We start from the raw sequence: 27444 nt of genomic DNA on the forward strand, positions 1-27444 counted from the left end.
AAACATTCTTTATGCATCATCTCATTTCATTCCATGTAGACAATCAAAAAACATGACCTAGAAACTACTAAACATCAATCAAAACATCCCATTTTCATGTTCAAGAATGAACTCAAAGGAGAATACTCTTTCCAGGTGGAGATGGAAAAACCAAACAAACAAAAACTCTTTAGAAGTCATTCTTAAAAACATTCAGATATAGCATAATGTGCCTATTTAAAGTAATTGCTTTTAATAAACTAAGAAATTTAACATTGTTCCCTTCCTATCTTTCATCCTTCCCTTTTACTATAGGTCCCCATGCTCACTTTTCTTTCTTGTTTGCCTCTTCCCCCTCCCTCTCCTTCAGTTTATCTTCCATCTCCCCCCCCTTCCTCACTCCCACTCTGTCCCTAGGCTCCTTTTGTTCTTTTGAAGATGTTCATTAACATGTGTTATGCATTAATGGGGGAAGGGAGGATGGCAATGAAAGGAAACAAAATATAAGTAGAAATGGAGCTGTCTAAAGTGTTGGGGTAGAAAAGACTAGCAGACTAGGGAATAGAGAGGTAAAGCTTTTTTTCCTATGGTCACATAGTAGAGAGAAAAAGAGAGGCCATGAAAATAATACCTTCTCTCTGCAAACATTTTAGAAGAATAGAATGGGGAAATAGGAAAGGGAAGTAGAAGCCTGGATGTGCAAAGGCAGCAGAAACACATTTTTGCAAGCCGGTTAGGCACATTAAATGTCAAATTTAACAACAGGTTAATGAAGGCATAAGTAATAAGTTGAGATTTTCTTTAAGACCTATTCAGAAAATGCTCTGAAAATGTCAGGACTTTCCCTCATGTCATTTCCTGGGGTCTAGGAGGAGAATGGTGGGGCAGGGAGGCAGAGGAAAGAAAAAGAGAGGAAATAGAAAAGCTGACAGGGAAGAGAGAGGAAAAAAGGAAGAAAGGGGAAAAGGTGGGAAACAAGAGGAGAGAAGACATAAGGACAATAAAGAAGGATAAGGAAAGAAAAGAAAGGATGGAGTGAGAAAGAAAAAGAAGGAAGAGAAAAAGAACTGAAAGGGGAGGAAAATGTAGAAGGAGAAAAACAACTACTATACTTGTAAACAGAAGTTTTCCTTAGCATTTCACAGCAAATAAATGTTATCACCACCCTCAGTAGTTCAGGGTTTTCTTCTTACAATAGAAACTTAGCAGCCTTTTATTCAGGATTTTTGCCATAAAATAGGATCTTCAGCCAACCAAGCTCCAAACATAATTTGACTCAAATATGAAGATCCCCCAAACAAATTATATACCCAATTCAGCTTGGAAATTTAATATATCATCACTTTGTTTTAACTGCCCAGTCCTACTGCTACCACCCATTACCTCTATTACATCTTTTGAATTATTATTACATCATTATGCAACTTCCTTCATGCCCCAAATTTTCCTCAAATGTTCAAAAATCACATGTGAACTAAGATATGAGCTACAGAAAATGAACACTAAACCTCTCTCTCACTAAAGAAAAGGCACCTGTGAATCATACAGTTGCTGAAAAATCTGGATTTGATTCAAGAAACATCACTAAAAAAAACACTGCCTATGAGAACTAAAACTAAACAGTAGCAAAACTTGTAATAATATCTTAGTGAAACATTTCTCACTTTCCTCATCTTCAAAAAAAGGGGGAAATAAGAGTATTCACTTCCCAAGGATGTTTTGAGGATACAATGAGATCAAATTTGTATAGATCTTTGGAATCATCAAAGGGCCATGTAAGTATTATTCTTATTCTTTAATGTACTTTTACTGCAACCACCATCTCCACCCTATCAAACAGCAGTGGACCAAAAATGTCTTCTTCATCAACTCTTGGGAACAATGATTCATATAATGTGATAGTTTCCTTTTTAGAAAAGAGAAGAATCTCCCTAAAATGAAAAAGGTTTACTTTATATTGATTTTGTTAAAACAAACAGAAAATAAAGAAGTACATCCAAAGTTGTACCAATCTCAGCTTAATGCATAAGCAGAGATAAATATAGTTGGATTCTTCTATAAAGCCATCTCCTTTGGCAGGAGTTTTCTCCCATGGTAGCAATAGTACTTTCTGTTACTGAATAATTCTTGTCTCTTGGATTGGTGTGCATGGCTTAAAAATTTGTCACTCTGGTGGATACATTTCTGATGATGAGCTTCTCTATATCTAGCTAGCCTGGTGCTTGGAGAATAGACAAAGTCTGTTTGCCAGGACCCCACTCAACTTTCATATTTGTAGGAAATATGAAACTGCGTTTCATTGGCATGGTCTTTATTAATCATATCCATGTCATGATGAAACCTCAGAATAATACATGTGCATGAAACAGAAAGTATATGGGTATATTTTATTTTTCATAGTTTATTTCATAGCTGTCCCTTGAAATAACAATAACAACATCAACAAAGGGGAAAAAAAACAGTTCCAAAAAACCAATCAATATGACAATGAAATCTGACAATATTCAACACTCAGTCATTCACCAAGAGGATGTGCAATCTATCAAATGTTTTCTAGAGTAAATTCTTGATCACCATAATAATATAGGGATTAGCTTCGGAATTTTTGTTGGTTTTGTTCCTGGCAATTACTTAGTTATTGTTCACTTCTCCATGCCTCATTGAATCCTTTATATGTGATGTTTCTTTTATGGCAAATAATATGCCATCACATTTGTGTAGTTCAATTTGTTTAACCTTTACCCAATTAAGGGCCATTTATTTCTTTCTAGTTCTTTGCTGCCACAAAAAAAGTGCTACTATAGATATTTGCAGGTAAATGGGATATTCCTGTCTATGACCTCCCTCAGTCTTTATCACATATCAGTAAATTCTCTAGCTAAAATGATATTGACATTTTAATTATCTTTTTAAAATAATATTCAGAAGATTCATTTCTGTCAAATATTTTTAGCTGTTGCTAGAGTATAGCTAAACACTGAGGGAAGCATATGTAACATTTTACTCTTTGTATTGAGAGTAGCCAACAAACATTTATTGAACATCTATTATATAACAGACAAAAGAAATATGTTCCCTCATTGAAATGTCTGTTTGATCAAAAATGCCATCAAGGGGGCACCCGAGTGGCTCAGTGAATTAAGAGTGAGGCCTAGAGACAGGAGGTCCTGGGATCAAATCTGACCTCAGATACTTTCCAGCTGTGTGACTCTGGGCAAGTCACTTGACCCCCATTGCCTAGCCCTTACCACTCTTCTGCTTTGGAGCCAATACACATTATTGATTCCAAGACCAAAGGTAAGGGTTTTAAGTTTTTTAAAATGCCATCAATGTTCCCCATATACATTATTTATTTTTTTCTTGCCAATATTGTATTACTGTGGCTGACTTCCCAAAGCTTCTCCAACCCTGACTATTTTGCCAATTTGATTATAAGATGACTACTTAGAATTGTTTTAATTCACATTTATCTTTTGGGAATTGGGCTTCTAGGGTCTCTTCTAGCTTTAGATCAGTGATCCAATTATTATTAGTAAATGATATGAAATATGTTTATGTTGTTATTGACAGCTTACTGTATAGGTTGCCCAAAAGAAGTAATGACAATTACTGGGCACACTGTTGAACAGAAAAAGGAGAGCATACCAGATTGCCTTCAAGATATAACAAAGTTCCTTTAATGAACCTGTTTCTATTAAAAACAAAGACCCCTGTTTTTGATACTAATGCTTTGCCAATGTTTCAATGTGCAAGAAAGAAATAAAATATTATACTCTTTGAATGATTGTGAACTTTAGATTTTACCCTAAATTTTATCCCTTACAGATAAAAAATAAATATTGCCCAGAGGAAACTGGAAAGGCTTCTGGTATTTGAGAACAAGCAATAACATAGAATCAATGAAGAACTCTGAAGAAAAGGAACAAAAGATGCCAACAAGCAAGTGTACAATAAAAAGAGAAGACAGGCTGGTATCATTGAGAAGAGAGAGATGATAGATAGGCTGCCAGTCTAATGGGAAGTTCATGAGCTTAAGAGAAAGTACGGAAAACCTCTAGTACACTTATAGAAAAGCACAGTCAAGAGTAACACAAAATGAACAGATATGAATGAATTATGTCTGTAGTTTTGGAGGAAATTTCTGAATTGATAAGATAGTTTGCATTTCTCTTTTCAGAAACTATTTCTTCCTATCTTTTGTCTATCTATCAAAAATGGTTTCTTCCTCAATTAATATGATGGAAGTTCATATATTTATAAATCTTTGACATAGAGTAAGCACCAAAAGCCAAGTAGTAGATGACATCTCTAATATTTAAGAGAAGTCATTTTAAGATGAATGAAAGGGAGGATAATTCTATGTCAAACAAAAGGGAGTAGTTGCCACAAAATTGTATTTATTGTACCCATCCCCATTAGAAGTAGGACAGACTGAATGTATGCTTGGCATCATTGAAGATTAGACTAACAGAGAATACTAGTAGGGTTTGGGGTATCTCTATTGGTAGGCCCTTCCAAATCACATTCCTTCAGGCTTCTACTGGAGACATGATAACAGTTTTCAGTGGACCACAGGTCCAATCCAAGAAATTTCTGTTTATCTTTATACAATCTTTGCCTTCGTGTAGCTCATAACCTGGCACAAAGAAATGTATAAATAGAGTACTATCAGAGAAACCTTTTGTTTCTCTTTTTACAACAATTTCTTCTTTCTAAAGCCCCCCTAATTTGGCTCTTGCACTACTATCTATGCAAAAGCCCAACACTTTGTGCCAATATGTCTGCATGTGCCATCTGTATGTGTCACTTACCATTTGTTTCACAAAATGGCTCAGAAAATGAAACATCTATATAAAAATAAAAGTTTGTAGCAATTGAAGTATGACATTCTTTAGGATCCTTTTCATTCCTATCTCAGGATACCCAATTATTAATTTTCATTGTTTCTATCATCAATATTTAATATAAAAATCATAATTTTAATGGATACATATTTTGATGTGTAGGTTTCATCAGGGTGGATTTTCTTGTTCACTTTGATCAGCTGATTAGAAACACATTAAAAGCACATGATAAGAAGAACATAAAATGCAATTCTTGGAAATATCTGCTGTTTCTGCAATTAGCAACAGAAATTTTGCAATTTGCTCTACTGGTTAACAGCCTTTAAGAACTACAGGTTCCCTATCCCTCTGTGCGCATGTTTAATCAACCCCTATGGTTGTCATGCCAACCAGCAAAGAGAATTCTGAGCTTATACTGGGCATTTCAATGCAGTGACCCAATTACTATCTGTCAACATATTCACTGGGACAATAGAGAGTGTAACACATTACTGAGATTTAATCCAAGGGACTGAACAACAAAGATGTTTGAAGTGAAATCTTAGTTAATTTTAAATGGCCAGAATAGTTTAGCTAATCACAATAAAAAATGCTTTTTAATCTTTCCATCTTGTTGTTCCTTTAAAAAAAAAGTTAACACTGTAAATCTGATATTTTTATTTGATTTATCTTAATCCAATATTTTCTTATTTTTTTACTTTTCTCAATACATTTAATTTCATCATTAGTACAAAAGCAAAGAAAATGAGGCATGCAAATGGCATATATGCCAAATTTTTCTGCAACCTGTGTTCCATTGTTAAATGGAAATATGTTCAGGAAAAGAGTAAGTAGTATATTTGCAAAGATCACAAGTGAAAATAGGATGTCCCAAAGCTTCACAAGGACCATGACATAGAAGAAACTAGCAGTATGGCCATACTGTTACAAAAATTCAAATTTGTTCCTCCACAAAACCAGTTCTACCCCTGTCCATAAAAAAATATATAATCTTTGATGGATTGGATTTGGGTGCAAAATTATTTTCTTGTCAGGTCTTTCAGAAACAAAACAGTTTTATATCAAGAATATTTTCCCTTACCTGCTTATTCAGCCATTTCAGTTTTCATACCTAAATTTTCTGCAACCTCAAAGGCATTCAATCTTTCAAAAACAATTTAATGCTTTTAATCTTATAAAATAACAAAGATGAGCATTTCTATCTCTAAATGGCAGAGAGAATCTAAAGTAAACAATGGTATATAAAGTAATGCATTAATACAAATAGTGGGTTGTATATGCCACAACATAATTACTATTGCTATGATCAGAATCATAATAATCTTCTAGAACAAAAATTATAGTTATATCTCTACGAAGGTAAATTGCTTGGGTATGGATGTGGCTAAACCATAATATCATATAGTACTTTTTAGACCATAATATCATATACTACTTTTTAGACTTCCCATATTCCAATGTCTCCCTATGATATATGAGTAAACTGATGACCAGAGAGGAAAATGAGATCTCAGCATAATGGGAAGAGCTTCAATGGTTGATATATGGGAAAAGAAAAACAAATTTTGCCATTTTAGTTTAATTGTACAAACATTTTGTTAATCAGACACTGTGGTAGGTATAAGCTAAGAAAGAGATTGGTCCCTGTTCTCAAAGAACTTACTTCAAGAAAATAACTGGGACAAACCACAGGTATACACTTAAGTAAATACCTTCTATTGCTGTGGGGTATAAAATGATGATGTATGGAGGAATTACAATCTGTATTAGTAGAAGTACCAAAAACAAATTTGTCAAGATGACTTGAGCTACAGTAAAACACTATATGGATATTTTCGGAGATATATCAACAATGGCTCCCACCTCCTTGGGCTAGATCATGGCTCATATTTAGAACTCAGTATGTATGATTTTTCCTTCATTAATTTGCATGCTAATTAATTTTAACTCAAACAATTATTTTAGGAGTGGAAAAGAAAAATAAGTCACTTTTGATTTCCATTCCATGAATAAGTGAGAAGAGATATTGAAGGATATATTTTCTATATAACCCAATATTTTAAATTTCTTCATGTGGAGTGAAATACTTCAACTTATATTTTAAAATACATTTATATACATTTTTACTTATATAACTAGATTGATATGGTAGTTGAAGTAATTTTATAAATATACTAAGCTTATTACCATCATTATTCATTCAGTAATGTTGTTATTTTCTGTATAAGATTACAACATTGCTTTAAGTATTTGGGGCTATGGTATCAAAAAAGGGGTATGTGATTCCCTCTCTCCATTACCTTTACACATCTCCATCTTTCTTTATCACAAAAATGTCTACTTGACATTCTTTTTCCTCCTTTCTTCTCACTACTTATCCCCAATTTTTGTTTCCTCAATATCTATTACCTACTAATCTCTTGCCTATGACATGATTTCTTCACTTCCCAATTCTTGAAAGTCCAATTTGAATGCCAAATTGAATAGTTTTTGCTTTTTCCTTGCTTTTTCATTTTTGTTATGTGTTTGGCCCCAGCTCAACATCATTCTCAAGCCTCTGGACTTCCTTAGTAGTTCCAATATATTTGCTGTATTCACTTCTTTATCTTCTTACCTGAGCCACCTTTCTCCTCTCATTGTCCAATTGCAGGTATTCCCTAACATTTTCCCTTCACATTGTGTCACAGCTTAACAACCACCTCTATCCTGATAATTATATCCTGGGAGCTTTGACCCGTTTCTCAGAGTGTGAGTTCCAGATCTCCAGCTGCCTGGAGGACAGCTTTCTTTAACAGTCCTCTTACAAATTGAGCTTGTCTAAAACACATTTCCTCACCTAAAGAAGACAATATCAGCTAGTGGAAAGGCTTTCAAGTTTGGAGTCAACTGTGATTCCTAGTTCTATCATTTACTCTTTGTATAATCCTGGGTAAACCACAGGACCTCTCTGGGTTTTTTTCCTCATCTACAAAATTAGATGGATGGATCCTGAAGTAACTTCAAGCTCTATGTCTATTATCTTAGGATACTTTCCCTTTTCAGATCAAAGCCCCCTAAACTCCTTATTTTCATTGGTTACTCTACTGTATTCCCCTGATCACCAAGGCGATTCTCTCTGTGATACCACTAATATCTGGTCAATCAAATGCTTTGATTTCTTCCACTGAAATATCTTCTGCATCTCTCCTTTCTCTGTTCACACTATATCACCTCAATCCAGCCACAGGGCACATCATACAGGTGCCTGGACTAAAAATCAGCTATTTTAACGAGTCAAACTGTGCCATTACCACAAACACTAGACTGGGAGGGAGGATACCTGGCTTCTATAAGCCCAGGTAAGCTATGTTACTTATGTAACCAATAGTAGGTCACCGAAAAGAGTCAGAGCTAGGTATAGGCCAGGAAGGCAGCTTCCTATAGCATAACATGCTTGGACACACAATGAGGGATGCATTTTAATTACTACTAGACTGTCTTTATTATAAACATGACAAACATTAATTCTCTATTTACCAAGAAAAATGGAGGATTAAATACAAAACCAGGAATCTATCATATAATAACAACACTTCCAGCTTGTTCTTACCCCCTTCTGAAATCCCTTCACTTCTCTCATATTTTTAAAAAACCCTTCCTTCCATCTTAGAATCAAAACTGTGTATTGGTTCCAAGGGAGAAGAGTGGTAAGAGCTGGGCAATGGGGGTTAAGTGACTTACCCAGGGTCACACAGCTAGGAAGTGTCTCCGGCCAACTTTCTATATATTTTAAAAACTTTTTACTGTCTCTCCTTTATTTTTTTTCTATAAAGGATACTTTTACAACACGACTTTTTACTAACAATAGAAATTATCTTCTCCATGGAACCTAAGTATGTATTTTGAGATAAGTCAAGCTACATGGATTATAAGAAAACTCAAGACTTCTGCTGGACAATAACTCCCACAGGACCATAGTTTTTCATCAATGGTAGTAGAGTTTTCTACCCTGCCCTAGACTACACAATTGCTGTATCTCAGTCCATGTAACTTGCCAAGTCTCAGCATGTACAGTCTCAGTTTTGCCTTAGAAAGAGTCTTTGAGGTAGATCTTGAGTATCCAGGGTGAATTGAATCTAAATAGAGAGCTGTGGGTTCTTTCTTAGGAAGTATGATTGAGGCACCCTCTGCCAAAAATACCAGAGAGATAAATGCTACCTCAGAAGGCAACACATCAATGCCCATTAGCATGTACTAGAAATGTAGATACTTTGGTTTGCTAGACAACTTAAAGTATATTTTTTTATTTCTATTTTAAAACCCATACCTCTATCTTAGAATCAATACTGTATATTTGTTCTAGGGCAGAAGAAGGGCAAGTGACTTGCCCAGCTAGGAAGTGTCTAAAATCACATTTGAATCCAGGACCTCCCATCTCTGGGCCTGGCTCTCAATCCACTGAGCCACCCAGCTGTCCCCAAAAGTATATATTTTTTTAAAGATGAGGAATGTCATCAATTTTTTGAAAAAAGGACCAGGGATATCCTGAAGAATCTGGATATCTGCTTCAACAAGTTAGAGGATTACTGTCAAAGAGCCTAGGAGAGAAGGTATAAGAGGCTAATAACTTGGCTGATTTAAAAAAATGTTACTTATAATTAGCTCAGGATTTTTCCAACTAAGACTCAGTCCTGTGGATGGAAAATGTAGGGCAGGATTTCTTTTTGGAATAATCTCCAAATCACTTTTAAAAATCTGTTCATTCAGTAAAAACAAATGTGTATCAGACAATAAAGCCAATTTTAGGAATGTGATCATTAGGGTCCAGGAAGGAAATGCCGATGGGAGCCTGTTTTATGTTTTGGTGTCTAGAGAAAAATACACCTTGAAACAACATAACCCCCAAGTACTTCCCAGGCACTGATCCCTCACAGGCTACTTTTGACATTTATAACTGAAAATTTCTGCCAAATCAAGATGTGCACTATGAAAATGCAGCATGATCTTTGTGATGATGCAAAGGAATTTGGCAGATCTCTGAAAAATAGAGCACCAATAACCTTGCTGCTTCACGAACTTCTTGTGGCTAGGTAGGATGAAAGGACAACCAAATCAAATCCACAAGCTTTTATTAAATAATAATAATGTGCCAGGCACGGTGTTAAGTGCTAGGGAGTTGAAGACAGGTAAAACAGTCCTTGCCTTATAGGAGCTCATAATGGAATGGTGGAGATGTCATGCAACAACTATGTATCAACAGGACAATATAAACAGCACAGAATGCAGTTAACCTTAGAGGGAAGATATTAACATTTAAAGGGGTTTGGTGAAATGTTTCCTGTAGAGGGTAGGAGTTTAAAGAAGGAACATGATAGCCCAGGTCTCACTGTGATAGTGTCTGGCTTACCATCTGCTGAAGTTAATTGTGAATCATTGTGAAAGCTGTCTATAGAGGAGAGCAGTTGTTCTGGGAGCTAATGGAAGAGGTCAAGAGAATGTTTCATACAGTACCTATTAATTAAGTATCTAGGATGTATCCTTCAGCTACTAACAGCTAAGCAGGCTTCAAAGGAAATGCAAGACCTACTTGTCCCTATTCTCCAGGGACTTATAGTTTAAGAATACAGCACAGACACAAATAAACCAGCTAAGTAACATTAAAATGCGAGTATTCTCCATCCTAGGGATGGAAGACTAGGTAAGAAGCCAGTAGAATGGAAACTATTTGAAGATAGGCATAGCTTCATTTTTATCTCTATATTCCTAATATCTTCCCCACTGCCTGGTACATAATAGATAAAGTGAACGGGAGCAAGTGTGGTAAGAAAGGAAATGGTTCAAGAAGTACCTAGTTGAGTACTGAGAGCTACACAAAAGATCAGTTATTTTCCCAGCCCTCTAGGATCTTTGTCCATTAGGGATAACCAGTCTTATACCACAGATATGTTTGCCAAAATTAGCATCCTTTCATAAAATTCAGTCTTTCCTAGAACATTTCATGCCACTGTTCCCCTTCCAGATAATGGGAACTTCCCCCATTGTTCACTCCACTATAGGACTGCTACACCTTCACTCCACTCTTTCTGTAGCCTTCCTACTGTATAATCTTTTATATGCCTATGAAAAGCTGCTGCTGGCTCCATTTGGGGTGAAAAAAATCTTAAGAGTCTGATTCAAGTGCCTGTGACAGAATTTTTAAAAACTGTGTTTTCTACTTGAATTTCAATTTTACCTTTTATGTGATTAGTAAAATTCTGTTTTAAGCTAATGGATAAATTGACTTATTTGCATTGTAATATATTTTCTATTAAATTCAATATTTTCAAATTTAAAAAAAGAAGCACCTAGTTGAGGGAAGGTAAATATCAAGAAAAGAAGGAGGAAGAGAAGGTATCCATTTTCCATTATCAGTTAATAGTTCTTAAGTGGGAAATATAGTTAAATCCCATATATACATATATATATGTGTATATATATATATATATATATATATATATATATATATATATATATATATATATAAATCATTGATTACCTATATGTGTTCAAGTGCCTGAAAAGAGAAGAGGAGAGGGATGATATATGTGTGAGTTGAGATCCAGGAAGTATTTGTAGGGAAAATAGTATTTGTGCTAGGATACATGAGAATGTGAATCAGTAAAATAAAACTGAACAATCTCAGGCCAAGAAAAAACATTTGCAAAGGCTTGAAAATCCATCTTGAATCAGATAGTAGAAAGGCCAACATACTATTGTGAAGAGTAGAACCTATCAATTCAGGTGTAGCTAGAAAGAAGGTTTTGATGGAATACTATTGTGCTAAAAGGAATAATAAAGTGGAGGAGTTCCATGGAGACTGGAACAACCTCCAGGAAGTGATGCAGAGCGAGAAGAGCAGAACCAGGAGAACATTGTACACAGAGACTAATACACTGTGGTATAATCGAACGTAATGGACGTCTCCATTAGTGGTGGTGTAATGTCCCTGAACAATTTGCAGGGATCTAGGAGAAAAAAACACTATTCATAAGCAAAGGATAAACTATGGGAGTGGAAACACCGAGGAAAAGCAACTGCCTGAATACAGCGGTTGAGGGGACATGACAGAGGAGAGACTTTAAATGAACACTCCAATGCAAATATTATCAACAAAGCAATGGGTTCAAATCAAGAAAACATGTAATGCCCAGAGGATCTACCCAGGAAAAGAAAATGATCTATGTCTTTAATGAATAATGCTTGGAAATGATCAAATAAAATATATTTTAAAAAAAACTTAAAAAAAAAAAAGAAAGAAGGTTTGAAAAGTGGAATAGAGCCCATTTATGGAATTCCTTAACTACCAGCCTAAGGAATATAAATGTAGTCCTATAGTTAAAAGTATTCAATACTTTTTTTTTCTTTTAAATACTAGAGTGGCATGTTAAAAATGGTTGGGCTTTTTTGGAATATTAGTCTAATAGCAATGTATAGGCTAGATGAAAGTGAGAGGAGCCTGGAAGTGTACAGATTAGGGAGAAAGGGGCAAATAGGTAGCTCAGTGGAGAGAGAGCCAGGCCTCATGATGGGGTAGGGGTGGAGGTCTTAGGTTCAAGTCTGACCTTAGACATTTCTTAGTTGAGTGACTTTGGGCAATTGCCTCAACTTTACTGCTCTTCTGCATTGCAAACTAATATTCAATATTGATTCTAAGGTGAAAGGTTAGGATATTAAAAAAAGTTCAGGGAAAAGATAGAATCACAGACATTTGTAGTAAGGGAAGAAAGGAAGAAGAACCATCCTCAACCTTTATCTTGCCCAATCCTCCCTTTATAGAAATGAGGAAACTAAGGCTCAGGCCCAGGGAAATGCAAGGACAATGCCATGATAAGGTAATTTATAAACAAAGTCTGAAAAATCATAGTCCTGCCCTCCTCATCCATTAAGTGTCTTTTATCAGCTTTGAGTCCTTGCTGTAGTTTGACTAAACATTATATGTGTGTGGATGTGAGTGTATGTTTATATATATATATATATATATATATTGGATTTTTCTGGCATTAAAAATAGGGACATTTATAAATATATAACTGATGTTGATCCTAAGAAACTGCTTTTATTATGCCTAGTCCCAGTCCCAGTTTGATGTACCTGAATTAACCATAGAAATAATCTAATAGTTGCTAATAGTACATCCTTAGAAGGACATCTTTTGCTATACTCCATCTACCAAGCCAAAAATTGAATTAACAATATTTAAGGAAAAACCCCCAACTAATCCTACCTTTCAACTCATACTCTAAATCCCTTATTCTGTAAAAGTAATCTTCACCTTGCCAACAGATTTCTTACACTTTTAAACAATCTGCTTTAATCATTTGTTGACACTGTATTTTAGTTGTATTTCTTATACTAAATGATGGAATGATGAAAAGTCTAGACCCACTCTGCTTTGAACCTTTGACCAATAACACAAATTTATTAATCTGATGTTGGCAATATGATGTCATATATGAAAAGCAGCAAATAAAGCCTGGGAAAATAACAAATCCCACAGAAAATATACACAGGAAGTATATTTCTCATAATGCATTAATCTGCAATGGCCAAAGTTGAACCCTTTCCAATATCCAAGTACTTTATGCATACAAAAACAAGGAAATTCCTATTGTCTTGTTCAAAAATGTAATTTGAACATAGAGTCATCATTTGTACAGCTAGACAGTACCTTAGAAGTAACTGAGTCCAACTTCCTCATTTTGTAAATTAAGAAACTAAGGCATAGAGATTATTTGCCCTTGTTTATACAGTTAGTTTCTGATGAAAGATTTGACAAGTTCAGCACTAGCTACTTCTCAGGTTTTGTTGAATTGCTGATTATTTTACTGACCCTAACTACATTTCCTTCACCTTCATTTTTTTTCATCATTTTCCTACCAAGTTCATCATTGGGAAATCCCACTATCTTACAAGATTACCCATATGGCATCAGTATCCTCTGTTCCTCTGATTTGGAGAGTAGAAGCCAAAGATTCCTCCATTTAAGGAGGGAAACAGGATTGACAAATTCCAGATATCTCACTTACTACTCAGTTGCAATCATTATATACTTCTTTGACTTCTCTACCATCTTCCTTCCCACCCTCCCACCTCAGACTTTGTTTTTAATATTTATATTCCCTGTACAGTGTATAGCAATATGTTTATGGTCACCTAGCCAAACATTCCCCTCATAAATCATATATCCAAGTATCAGAGCTCCACAAGATGAGGAAAAAGTCCTACAGCCAGGTCACCCAAAGCCACAATTAAGTAAAATAGCCCAACACACATCTTAGTGGCAATGAGATAATGAAAATAGGAGAGAGCTTGTATTAAACTAAAATGTAATTTAATCAAGCTACAGATATAATATCTTTCCAGTATACTTCCCCAGGAATGAGTGAGTGTAAAACTATACATATGCAGAGAAGGGTAGAATTATGTAGAAGGAAAAAAAGTATTAATGGTAGAGTCCAAAGACTTGAGCTGAAATTCCAGCACCAATGTTTAATGTCTTATAGACATGGGCAAATGAACCTCTTTCTATAAGTCTTAGACTCCTTATCTATAAAACAAGGATAATGATGCTAACCTTACTGATTTCACATCAATTTGGTGAGGAAAATTCCTCATAAAGCAATATAAAAAAGTAAGTTAGGATTTCATGCTTTTCATGTTCAATGGATCTTAGAAATGGTCATCACTATCACTATAGTTCTTTAATCAAGTGTGTATATTATATAGGTAGATTGAACACATGCAAAGGTAAACAAAATAATTACTTTTCAAAATAGAAAGTATCACATTAGAGTCATTTCTGTAACTTCCCTGAAAGCATCTTTCAGTGAGTAGCCCATAGGATGATGGAGATGATATGTTCTTCTTGCTCCCATTTGGTTTGCCTTTATTCGAGTCTTAACACATAGGATTATAGATCTGGAGTTAGATGAGAGCTTAGAGGCCATCTAGTCCATTCTATGCATATTAAAAATAAAGATTATCATTACCACTGAAGAGCACTGATATATTATAATTCTCCTTTTCTCCTTAAATAATTCCTTCTTTCTTCCCTTTAATCCAACTTAAATGGATTCTTCAGCTAAGCAAAGAAGATACATGTGTTTTGTTCATGAAAGATGTTTCTTTGTGGTCTTATTTCCTCTCAAATATTACTAAGAATTGTCTAGAAAACAATAATTTTCTAGGGAAATTTATAAACAAAACCATGAATCATACAAAGTATGAGTGTGAATTTTATATATTGTGATTATGTATTGTTGTCTAGCTAACTCCCAGTGACAATCCACATATAAAACTGTGAGAGGCAGGTGGAAATCCTAAGCAGATACTAGCTCTGTACCAAGGGTGTCAGGGTTGCAAAGACCTGCTCTGTAATGATTAAAATTGACAGTCTTTTCAACCTTCAGACACTTTATCTGCTGGTGATTTCTTGGTGGTGGGATAAAATCCATTCACATCTTTTAGTCTTTGTGACAGGGAATCATAATTATCTCTGGACCCCTGCACTAACGACCTCAGCCAAAAAGACACAACACTGCTCCAGCAGATGGTTCTTATTGTTCCCATCTCACACAGGGAATAATTGGCAGCCTCCAGGATAGTAAATGTCAATCAATCCTGAAAACCAGCTCTTGAAGCTGAGCTCAAAGGAATAGTGAATTAGGCCAGTAGGGCATATGTGTTTAAGACCCACAGACTGAAAAAGTGGAAATTTATATTTCTGGGGATGCTTCCAAGTTAACCTCACTTGTCATCTTAGAAATAGAAGTGCAAATCTCTGAAGAGAGAGTATAATTAACTGAGAAGTCAGAGTTCATAACTGGAGCTCTTGAAAATGGAAAGATCTCATGGTTTCTTCTAATAGAATGGAAACTCCTTAAGGGCAAGTCTGTTTTGTTTTTGTCTTTGAATCTCCAGTACCTAGCAGAGTGATTTGCACATTGTACATGTTTACTGAACACATGAATGAATAAATAGAAAGAAGATGTACTTTGCTTTAGAAGACCAAGACTTACTTACCAGCAGATAACTTCCAGCATTTGTAAAATGGGGATGGCTGAAAGGAAAGTGCTTTGTAATTGATAATTGCAATATAAATTTGAGTTAACATAGTCATGTAACACACCTCTCCACTGCTTCTCCTTTTAGAGGATCTACAATTAATTAATCATCTTGATCCTAATTTAATTTTTTTCATTTTCTAGTGGTTATATCAAGCAGATGAATTTTAAAGCAGAATATTGAAAGACTTTTCAGTAATAGGGATTTGTTGACCTGAGACTCCCTCTCATTAGGGACATATGGCAAAAAAGTGAGTAGCAAAGATAATCTTTTATAGGCTTAACAGATTTTAGCACAGAGGGTTCTTTTTTGATGGGTTTTTTTTTTCAGTTGCACATAGAAATAATTTTTGACTATTGTTATCTGACATTTTTCAATCCCAATTCTCTCCTTCCCTCCCTCTCTCTTTTTTCTCTTCTCCCTCCCAGAGGTGGTAAAACAGTGTGAGATAGGTTGTATCCGTAGCACAGGGATTCTTAGCTTTTAGACTATGAACAGACTGGTGGAGGGTGGGGGTCATCCAACTCGGATGGAAAAAATTTACTTTTATTTTCTCTAAACTCTATCTGAAATTTATAATTTCCTTCAATTATGATTGTAAAAAGAACATCAACAGCCAGTGTTATGCTGAGAAAGATTCCCTAGGTTTTACTGGACTATCAGGGGGATCTGTATCACACAAAAATGGTTAAAATGCCTTGCTCTAGTTCAGGCCTCTTATTTTACAAATGGGAAATATAGACCAGAAGAGGTTAAGTCACTTACCCAAGATCACATAGCTATCAAATAGCAATCCTGGCATTCAAACTCATGTCCCTCTGGTTCTAAAAAATGCATTGCTTCTTTTTTCACACCAGTATCTGGCCTTCACCTCTTACAAGTACAACAATCATTGTAATGAAGGGCATGTCAGTGATTTGAAATCATGACACTACTTGAATATCGGGGTGGAGGTAGTAAAATACAACTCTAAGTTCCAGGGGAGATTCAGTGTACATTAGGTACAGGAGGCACTCATTTGCAATACAAAGTAGAAAAGTCCATGGATAGTCAGTATCTCCCATAATGAAGACATCTGGCTCAATGACAAGCTTCCTAAAGCTAACAGAAAATTCCTGATTTTGTTCCATCTTCAATATTTATTCATTTAAAAATGTGAATTATTTTCTATGTCCAAGGCAATGTATCTCTGCTAACCCCTCCCCTGCTCCCACCCATAAAAATAGGAATATACATGTATACCAAAAGGAATAAGTCCAATGCTTAATTTTTTTTAAAGCCTTACTTTTTGTCTTAGAATCAATACTTTGTATTGGATCCAAGGCAGAAAAGTGGTAATGGCTAGGCAATGGGGATTAAGTGACTTGCCCAGGGTCACACATCTAGAAAATGTCTCTATGCTTAATTTTAAATCCAACTAAACTCCATACTGTTTATGGTTCATCCCATTTTTATAAGGGAGATGCTGCAAATTTATGTAATATCTCCTAATAGAAGAAACCAATTTTAACAGAAGCATTTACTTTCCTCTCTCATGTAATGTCTATGTGTGTGTGAGTGAGTGTGTGTGTGTTTAAATAAATGAACTCTTATGAAAGCAGCAAGGTCACCCATAATTCAGTTTAATGATGGGGACCCATCCACTGCTAAACTGGTTTGTTAATTCATTGTCCCTCAAGGACTACTTACTTAACTCATAAAATTATCCTGGTGCCTATAAAGCATAGCAAACTCATGCTAGAACAGCAATCCAACACCCAGTTAGATAATGACAGACAATCTAGTCACCTTTGCTAGGTGAGAGTTTTAAGACTGTCACTCTAAAAAAAAACACACACACACACATTTTTCTGCTATCTAAGGCAGGTCCAATGAATCATTGGCATGAATTGTGATTGTGGAAATGCCATTAGCAAACTCCCAAAGTGCTGAACTCATCCAAATTCAAGAAGGGGAACAATTACCCTCAAATACATGTTTTATCTATGTTGAACAATGACATCTCAAAAGACCTTGGAAATTGGACAGATTCTACCAACCAATCTTCTCCTTCACATATCTTGAATATCAGTTTTATTATCAGCTTAAGTACCTCCTCTACTTATGAAAATCCAATCCCTTCACCACCTCCATACTTAATGAAGTCAATCCTTGGATGACAGAAACCCAGCTCATCTCTTCTCTAGTTTGATAGCAGCTGCAGGAATTTGTACTGCAATCCAAAGTCTTTAGGACCCTGAAAACTTGTTTTCAAGTCTGGGCCTGTGATTACATTGGTATAGTAGCTCTCAATATAAAAGCTCCCTCCATTAATTCCATATAGAAACTAATTTAGAACTAATCTCTAATTGATCCAGGTTTAGTAAGGGGCTTGGGGCACTGACAGATTAAATGATTTGTCTGTGGTTAATATATCAGGTATATGTCAGAGGCAGGACTTGAACTCAATTTAAAAGCATTAGCAAGTATAATGGGTAGAATCAGGAAGACCTAAATCATTAACTGAAAATTTAACTGAAGATAACTGGAAAAATATTACCTAATTACTCTGAAACAAAACACATTTGTGACATGTCAGACTTTATTCAGAAAGATCCACATAATTGTTGTGTTACAAAACTTGACTTCTCTTGTGTAGATCAAAGGTCCATATTGTAATATATAATATTGGGGTGTATATTTATATATATGTAAATATATATAACTTCTTTTATCTCAAGTAAGGGTTTATTTGGGAAAGACAGGAAAGATGGAGGTAAGAGGGTTGAGGGTTTCCCTAATTCTATAATTAGCCTTAGATTGGAGGATATTGAGAGAAATGGTTGATAAGTCTAGTATTTCAGTCACTATCACCAACAGGGGAAGTCAGAGAGATATATGGACTATTGTCCTTCTACTACTGCCTTCAAAGTCACCAGGCCACCTCCAGCTTGATCATCCCAAATCCCAGAGATAAACCCAGCTTCTTCCTTCCCTGATTCAAAGGCAACCAGGAAATCAATCAGGACCCTAATTCAAAGGCAACCACCTTGCCAAGTCCAGAATTCAGCCCCCAGTTGGTTTGGCTCCAAACTGCCTTTCCCGGTAACATTCCAAATTAGAATCTTCATTTGATTGACAGTCAGGTCACCACTCAGCCACTGCTTCGGTCCTTTTGCATGCCTTATAACTTCTCTTCCACAATATCTGGGTAACATCTTTATGTTCTCAGATTTTCTTCTAATCTTGCCTTGACACACTAGGTAAGGTAGTTTTTGAGTCACATGATTAAAAATTCCAGGTCTCTATAAAATAGATTTTTGCAGGAACATTAAATATGAACTATTAACCCTTTTAAATATGTTCTTATCCTAAGAAATAAAAGTAAACTAAATGAGTCACTTTCAAAACTCAGCTCAGACCACACTTTTTTCATGCCTGCCTGATCCCCCAGGTTAGCCCTCTCTCCCATGAGAATTTATTTTTCATATATTATATTAATTCTCTTATCAGGCAGGACTCAAGTATAAAAGACCTAAATCAATTCCTGTTTGTTAGGAAGAATTACTGTGTAGTTCTGAGTCTGGGTCTGGGTCATGTGGAAGAGAGAAATTGGGAAAGCCTGCAACAAGACAGGAATAGCTGGGACTGATGACCTGTCATTCAAACGAGAGCATTCTGGTTTGGAATGTGACCAGAAGAAGCAGTTGGAGGAAGGAGCAGACCAACTGAATTCTGAACTCTTTGCTTGGGAGACCAAAGGAAGTCTGAGGTCTTTTGGCTTTAGCTTTGAAGAGAGAAAGGAGAAGGGTCTCTTGGCTTGGGGACAAAAGAAAGGAGGAAAAAAGTCCAGCTCTCTCTGATTTGCTCTGTTGTGATAGTGACTGAACTTCCAGACCTATCAGCCATTTTCCAAATTGAACTATATTCCACCATCCTTCAACCTAAATCTTATTTTAGTATTAGAGAAATCCCATACCCTTTGTCCTTCCAATTTGATCTTTCCTTTCTTCCCCAATAAAGCCCTTACTTAATTTAGAGAAAAGAAAGAATATTTCATTTGAGATATCATAAACTCACCCTTGAGTTGATTAGAGAGATCAATAGGAGAATCAACAGGAAGGGGGAAGGAAAGAAGGGAAGGTGTAGGGAGGAAGAAGGGAGGAAAGGAGGAAGGAAGAAGATTAACAGCCCTAATCTTTAGTTATCATTTACCATTCAAATAGTCCCTTATTACAGTCAGAAATTCCATCCAGTCTACTGAATTTTGCATGTTCCTTTTCCTTAGGAATCCCCCAAAATGTCTTCCTTTTTAGTTAAAATTTACTTAATAAATGAAGGGGACAAAGGTTATTTTCCTGTATACTTGACCTGCCCATTTGTGGGGATGGGGAGAGATGGATGGTTTGATAGACCACCTCTTAATTAGCTATCCACCAATTATAAATGTCTTGGGATGTTGCAGATAGGGGCTGAATAATGAGCTCCTAAAACTCTTAAAGTACCTAATTCAGCTTAAAGGTCCTTGGTCATTCAAAAAACTCACAGACCAATATGTCATTTTATCAGTTGTCATACTGGTCTAATAAACCTGATATATCCAATAAATTGACATTTTTACCCAAAATTCAGTCTCTCAAGATAATTTTAATCATCCCACTCCCTATTTGTATGCATGCACACAAACATATTCATGCTTATTAATAATATGTTGTCTTCCCCAAGAGAATACAAACACTTTGAGGACTGAAAAATTTAATTCTTGACTCTGTAATTTCAACAGTAATCATAGTGACTAGAACTTAGTAGGCACTTAATTCATGTTTACTGATTGATTTTGATATTATCAAGAATGGTTCAGGATAAAGGTATGAGTATGGTTAAAGACAAGTAGATTACAAAGAAGCTGACCTAAAAGTTTCAATATCATGAACCCTTTCTTCAGAAAAAGGCAATTGATAGATAGGTGATTATGGTGAGGCTCAAATAACACTATAGAGAATGATGTAGATTTCAATATTCTGTGTACACTGAAACCATCAACTCACCTAAACTAAGATCAAAATGATAGAGGAATAAAGGGAGAAAAACATTGTCATTAGTGACAAAGCTATGATATATAATTGAAACAATTTAACCTTAACTACTCAGACAATTTAAAAAATTTCAAGATGGAATTGGACAGCAGAAGTGACACTGACTATAGTAATTTTACCCAGAAATTTAATCAATATAAATTAATTGCCACAAGAAGGAAACCAAAAGAGGACAAAATGCTTTAGTTGATAAACATCCAACTTATTTGACAAAGAAAGATAGTTGTCCATGACAATGTTGGATTAGATTACAAACAGAAACAGGAGGAAAATGGTAATGATATAGTAATATCATTATAATAAGTTTATATGTATAAAGGACAATGGGGACCACCATAACTGTACATATCATAGATGTGACTGGGCTTATGAGGAAGCTAGAAATTGTAATAATAGTTATAAAGATAGGAAAAACAGCTAAAAGTTTACATAGAGATTTGTGCTAGAGAGGATATGGCTGTGAGAGTGTGGAAGGACTGATACACAAGGAAGACACTAAAGTTCTAGAAAAATTTCAGATCTTACTGATATTTTAAAAAGGAGAGATCAATAGCTAGTTACCTTTGTGTTTAGTCTCTAAATCTTATAAAATCTTTATGAATCACCTACATACAAATTGAGAACATCTTTTATGAGTGTTTCAGTAAGAAACAATCAGTTCTTTATAATTAGTATTCAACAATGAAGAAACATCTTTATGACTACACAATTAACTAGAAGATGGAGCAAACATAAGATCTCATGCTTATTATTTGTTGATTAAGAAAAGGTATTTGACTGAATAGAACAATACACTGCCTCCCAGGATTTTATTATTTTTAAAAAAGTTGTCTTTCATCCATATATCAAAATCACTCTGGAATTCTTGTTAGATGATAATAATAACACTCAGCCTGTTCAATAGCCCCTGAAAATAAATATCAGATGAGGCATAAAATAGCAAGATGTATGCTCACCAAAGGTTTCACTCCTGAGATGAGGATAATGATAATAGCTAACATTTATATAGAGCTTACTATGTGCCAGGAATTGAGGGGAAAGATCTAGCACAGAGTCCTGTTTGAAGACAAATTCTCTATGGATGGTAAAGTTAACTAGACACTTCTATTTGTAGATGACATTGTGCTGATTGCAAAAGCCTAAGGACACTGATGAGTCTCCTGGATGACCTCCCTAATAACATAAAGAAGTTTGGTCTATTCATATATTTACAAAGGACTAAGTAGATAAAGAGCATCTAATACTCAGATTCCAGTGTATATTTTGGATGACACACTATAAATTTGTTCATTGATATGTATATCTGGGTTGGACAGTGCAGATGGACAGCTAATTAGGCACAGAGTTGACCAGGAAGAAGAGAGTAAACTAGACTATCTTTGGGAAATTGAGGAGTTCCTTTGCTGACCCCAAGCTTCCAACAAAAATAGACTCATCTTTTCAATACTTAACTAACATTTCCTCAATGCTGCTATATGTCAGCGACTCACAGAGTACAACTACCTTCAAAGATCTAACAATGAGTACTCCACAGAGAGCAACATAGGGACACATGGTAGATATGAGCAGGCTGCAACATATAACTAACAAGGAATTCTGGAGAACAGAAGTAAAAGACAGTATCAAGGAATTGTTTCATTGGAAAATAAGATGCTTTATTCAGGTATCAGGAAAATAGATGCTTAGCCACAGTGTTGTTCCACAATGTTAGAAATAAGTAGAGGTCCTCCAGCATATAAGCTGGTCCTCACATGGCCAACAAAGGAGAAGATATGAATGAGAGACGCCCAGGATTGGCAGACATGGATTGATGGCCCTCCTCATTGTTGAAGGGAATTTCCCAATCTATGATCATTTGACCCTTTGAGTATGTATGATTCAAGAGGCATTGGAGTTTGTATAAGCCTTGGCATTCAGCATACAAGCTTCATGCCTAAAAAGAAATAGATGGAATAAACAAACAAATAAATAAATGGAATTAAAAAAACTAATCAACACATTGAAATCTAAGTTAAAAGATAGTTAAAAGAAATGAAAATTGTTACCCACTAAAAAACCATTCTTTTAAATTCATTCTCAAGTACAAAGAGCCAGTAAGTTTCTCTATACCTGACTTATCCTCTATTATTTTCTTGGGCTATTTTGAACTATTAATTTCACCAGCAGGCAGGCAGTAAGTGTTTATTATACACTTACGATGTGCCAAGCACTGTGCTAAAGTGCTAGGGATAACAAAAGGGGTAATTCTACTTCCTCTGGCCTCAGCTTATTGTTCATATCACAACTAAAGCCAGCAAGTTTTCACTATAAATTATCTGATAACTTGGAGCATAAATGTCTTCATTCTGTAAAGCAGTTATAAGAAATACCTTACCAAAATTAGGAATTTTTTTTAGCATTTCCTTTTATTATTCAGAACTCAGAGTCATTTCTTCCACAAATTTTAGTTAAACAATTTAACCCTACCTGATTAAACCCTGCCCAATAGGATATTAAAAATGTACTTACATCTTTAACCATTCCTTACATAAGAAGCTAGAGGAAGAACCTCATCTGTCCTGGACCCCTTGGCAGGATGTCAATCTTCCTCTTCCTCAATCAGCTTATTTTTGAATCTCTTCATGTAGATTAATCTATAATGTTACTTAATTTACCTTTAGACTTTGTTTTACAAGGTTTGTTTCCTTAAAGGATGTATGAGATCAAAACTCTTAAACTAAATTTGTTCAACTTTTATGACATTAACAGAATTATAGGATTATAGATCAAGCTTCTCCTTGACTTTTATAGGTAATGAAGAATATTCAAGCTTGAACTATGTAAATGAATTATTTCTCTGTCACTCTGACATCATGTTGTCTATGAGGGCTTATGAAACTTCGTTTTTTATCATTTTTCTTTTTTCTTTTTGTTTGTGAATTTCTAATAGGGGATCAGATTTTCTCTGAGGCCTGAATCCATACCTGAGTCCAATAATAAAACCTAGTTTTTACCTTAATACTTTTTGCACTGTTAACTATACATTTCCCAAAATGTACGTACCACATGAACTGAGAATAGAGAATTTTCTCCCATAACACCAAGCTCCTTATACTGTCACAGTTGAGCTTCAGAGTTCAAATAATTTATTTTTTTAATCAGAATCATAACAGTAAAAACATGCCCACTTACCAGCAAATCAGGTGGGGGAGGGGGGAAATAAAATAAAAATAAAGCCAGGAGAAAGCAATGCATTCCAAGAATGCTGCTGCTAAACCCCTCATTTCAATTTGGGTGATGGAGTAAGAGAAAGCCTGCAAAACAGGCTGAAAATGATGTCATAGTCTCCCCTGATGCAGCTTAGTTTACCTATCCTCTTCTGTAATTGTCTCTTCCTAAGTTCTTAGAGCAGGTGAATATTAAATGCTTACTTTCCTTTTTATCTCGAAGGATGATTAGATCATCAAATACTGATTTATCAATAGACAAGAATGCTGTGTTAGATGGGAAAACTCCAAGTAGAGTATAAAATGTAGATGTTCCCTTCAGGAAGCTTATGAATTTGACAAGGGAAGGCAGAATTTAAAGGTGTCCCAAAAGTCTTAGTGCTATTAAGGCTTAAAACTATACTAAGACTTTTGGGGACCCTATACACACATGAAAAGATAAATATCAAAGGAATGTTATTTAAATGAAAAATGAGAGACATAGATTATGGTTATCATTAGCTTCACCACAACCATTGTTCAGTGACTAGTCCTAAGGTTCAGAGGATGAATCAGCAGAGGTTCAACTTGGGTAAGGAAGCCAGTGTTCTTTGTCCAAGGTCACCCAAGTTTGTAGGTGCTGAGAGTAGAATGCTTACAACTGAGCTCAGCACCTAGTTAACAAGAATAATTAATTGATAAGAATCTAAGAGATTGAACACTGCCACATCTCTAACCTCTGTCTGCCTTTATAGCAAAAATCACCTAGTATCTTAAAGAAAATTATTTAAAAGATTTTTGTATACAATTATTGTTTTCAGGAACAATAGCAAACAGTTTACAGTGAAAACTCTCCTCCTATAGTTTGAGTCTATCTACAAAAGGCTGATTTTTTTGGATGTATTTCATGCTTTTACTCCCAAGTACATCTAGAGTAGCCAGCCCACAATGCCAAAATTGGTAGCAACCATCTCTGGAAATATGAGATAGAATATTCATTGTCTTCATCCTGCATTACTGTTTGTTGCTTTATTTTCCTTTAAGAAGGAAGCCGTTTTCAACTACATTAAAAAGTAACATTATGCTATTTAAAGAAGGGTAATAAGGATAACTGGACCTCTTACAGTCACTAATCCTTAATACTCTATTTCACTGTCACTTATGAAATAGGCAAAACTTAGGTCTCGTGCCTTCTGGAGGAAAGAGTAACAGGAAGAAGGTCAGTTCAACAGTGTGATGATATGAACATTCATTAGAGACAAAGAAAATTATATTCTACTAAAAGAAAATCATTGGGAAAGTAATCTTTCAAAATTGATAAATAAAAAAATCCAACACTAATAAACAAACAAATCCTCAAGATACAAAGATAAAAACCAGAGAGTAAAGACTTGCTTTGGGGGGTGGGGGGCTGGCAAGTTGCATAAAATTACAGATGTAGCCAACATTTGAATGTCTGTTAGGTTAATGAGATGTTAGGTTAATGGCCAAGTCAAAGGTCAATGAGACCTGATACCAACTTCATGGCAAGTCAATGGGATACAGTATAATGTCTTAACAACAGAAAGATACTTTACGTTTTAGAAGACAAGAAATGAAAGTTGTACTTCAACATTTTTATGATGGAAGAAATATCTATCTAATAAGCTCCAGTGATAATTAATTTTAAGTGTCATCATTCACAAATAAAGAAGTGTGAATAAAGTAATCCAGACAGTTCTTTATCTCTCAGAGTGACTCCATCAAGTATACTCTATGCTGGATAAATCCATGATTGGCAAATTATTGCCTTCACTGATGTGGAAAATGAGACAAAGGAGAAAGGGCCAGATCTTTAATGAAAATCAGCTGGCTAGGGAAATCACAAATGAATTCGAATTTGAAAATTCAAATATGTAGGAGGTGCCTGCTGTGTACTGAACATTGTGCTAAGTCCAGAAAAAGATAGAAGGTAAGAAAGATGTATTCTTCTTTCCCCTGGAGTTGAGGATAGCAGCCTCAACTGTTCCCTTGTCTATTCAAGATCACAAAGGATCACAAAGGCTTGTAAAAATAAATTTCATTTTGTTGGAATATTTTGGAGTACAGATCAGGAATATGATCTTTCCCTATAGATACATAGCTAAATCAAAACTTCTCTCAATTATAGATGTTTCTACACACAAAGACTGAACAAAATGCATTTGTTCTATTGATATTTTTTTGCAAATCATGGAAAAATGAGAAAATGTGAAAGAATGACCGGATACCTGATTTAGAGAAAAAATAAAGATTGCTGAAATGGTTGGATGCTGATCATTTTAAGTGTTTAGGAAGGCACACCTATTCTTAAAAGAAAAAAAAAACCTTACCTTCCATCACAGAATCAATACTATGTATTGGTTCCAAAGAAGAAGGGTGGTAAGGGATAGGCAATGGGGGTTAAGTGACTTGTACAGTGTCACAGAGCTAGAAAAGTCTGTGGCCAAATTTGAACTCAAGACCTCCCTTCTCTGGGCCTGGGTCTCAGTCTACTAAGCCACCCAGCTGCCCCCAAGATACTTATTCTAAATCAAACTTTACCAAAGAGGACCTGCATTAAAAGGGCAAGTTCATCCATGTTATTCAAAACAAATCTTGATTTCATAGGTTTAAAATGAACTAAATTTTAATTTCAACATTTCCTTAAAAGTCAACCAGTTACATATTTTAAAGTTCTAAATACACATGTACATACAAATTAAGACATATCCAAAAGAAGCCTCCCTATCTGTTATATTTAGCCGTTTGTTCTTGAATATAATGATTTTAATTAAATGTATTTTAAATAGCTTTCCACAATCCTACTGACAATTATTTGACCCCCAACATTAACAGGCTGGTAAGAATTCCACACTACCCTACCCTTCCCTCCATTCTGGGGAGGTGGGGAGAAGGGAAACAACTATGTGATGATTACCTCAAGTATCACTCTTGTAGCAAAAGCAAGCAAATAATTTCCTTCTTTTAGAGGCAGCTAGTGGCATAGTAGGTAGTATGCTGAACCTCATGTCAAGAGGTCTCAGACATCCATTAGCTGTGGGACCATGGGAAACATCAGTTCATCTCTGTTTGCCTCAGTTTTCTTAACTGTAAAATGGGGATCATAATAGCACCTACTTCCCAAGGTTGTTGAGGATCAAATGAAACTACTAGTAGTATAGAGCTTTGCCTAGTTGGCACAGAGTAGGTGCTTAAGAAATGAAAATATGTGGCTGAGTGAATAGAGAATCAGGTCCAAGTCAGGAGATAGGAAGCCCT

At 35.3% G+C, this 27444-nt stretch overlaps 1 protein-coding gene and 1 long non-coding RNA gene across 3 annotated transcripts in view; one reads left to right on the top strand and one right to left on the bottom strand.

The window, feature by feature from the left end:
* The window catches only part of GPM6A (glycoprotein M6A), a 507062-nt gene that overhangs the window by 191516 nt on the left and 288102 nt on the right, over nt 1–27444 (bottom strand). The gene's annotated exons all lie outside the window — the stretch shown is intronic.
* Nucleotides 1385–4096, top strand: LOC103104134 (uncharacterized). Its single transcript, XR_468618.3, has 2 exons — nt 1385–1754; nt 3805–4096. It is a non-coding gene; the product is annotated as an uncharacterized LOC103104134 (long non-coding RNA).

This window comes from Monodelphis domestica, chromosome 6 (genome assembly GCF_027887165.1).
Source record: "Monodelphis domestica isolate mMonDom1 chromosome 6, mMonDom1.pri, whole genome shotgun sequence".
Taxonomy (NCBI): Eukaryota; Metazoa; Chordata; class Mammalia; order Didelphimorphia; family Didelphidae; genus Monodelphis; species Monodelphis domestica.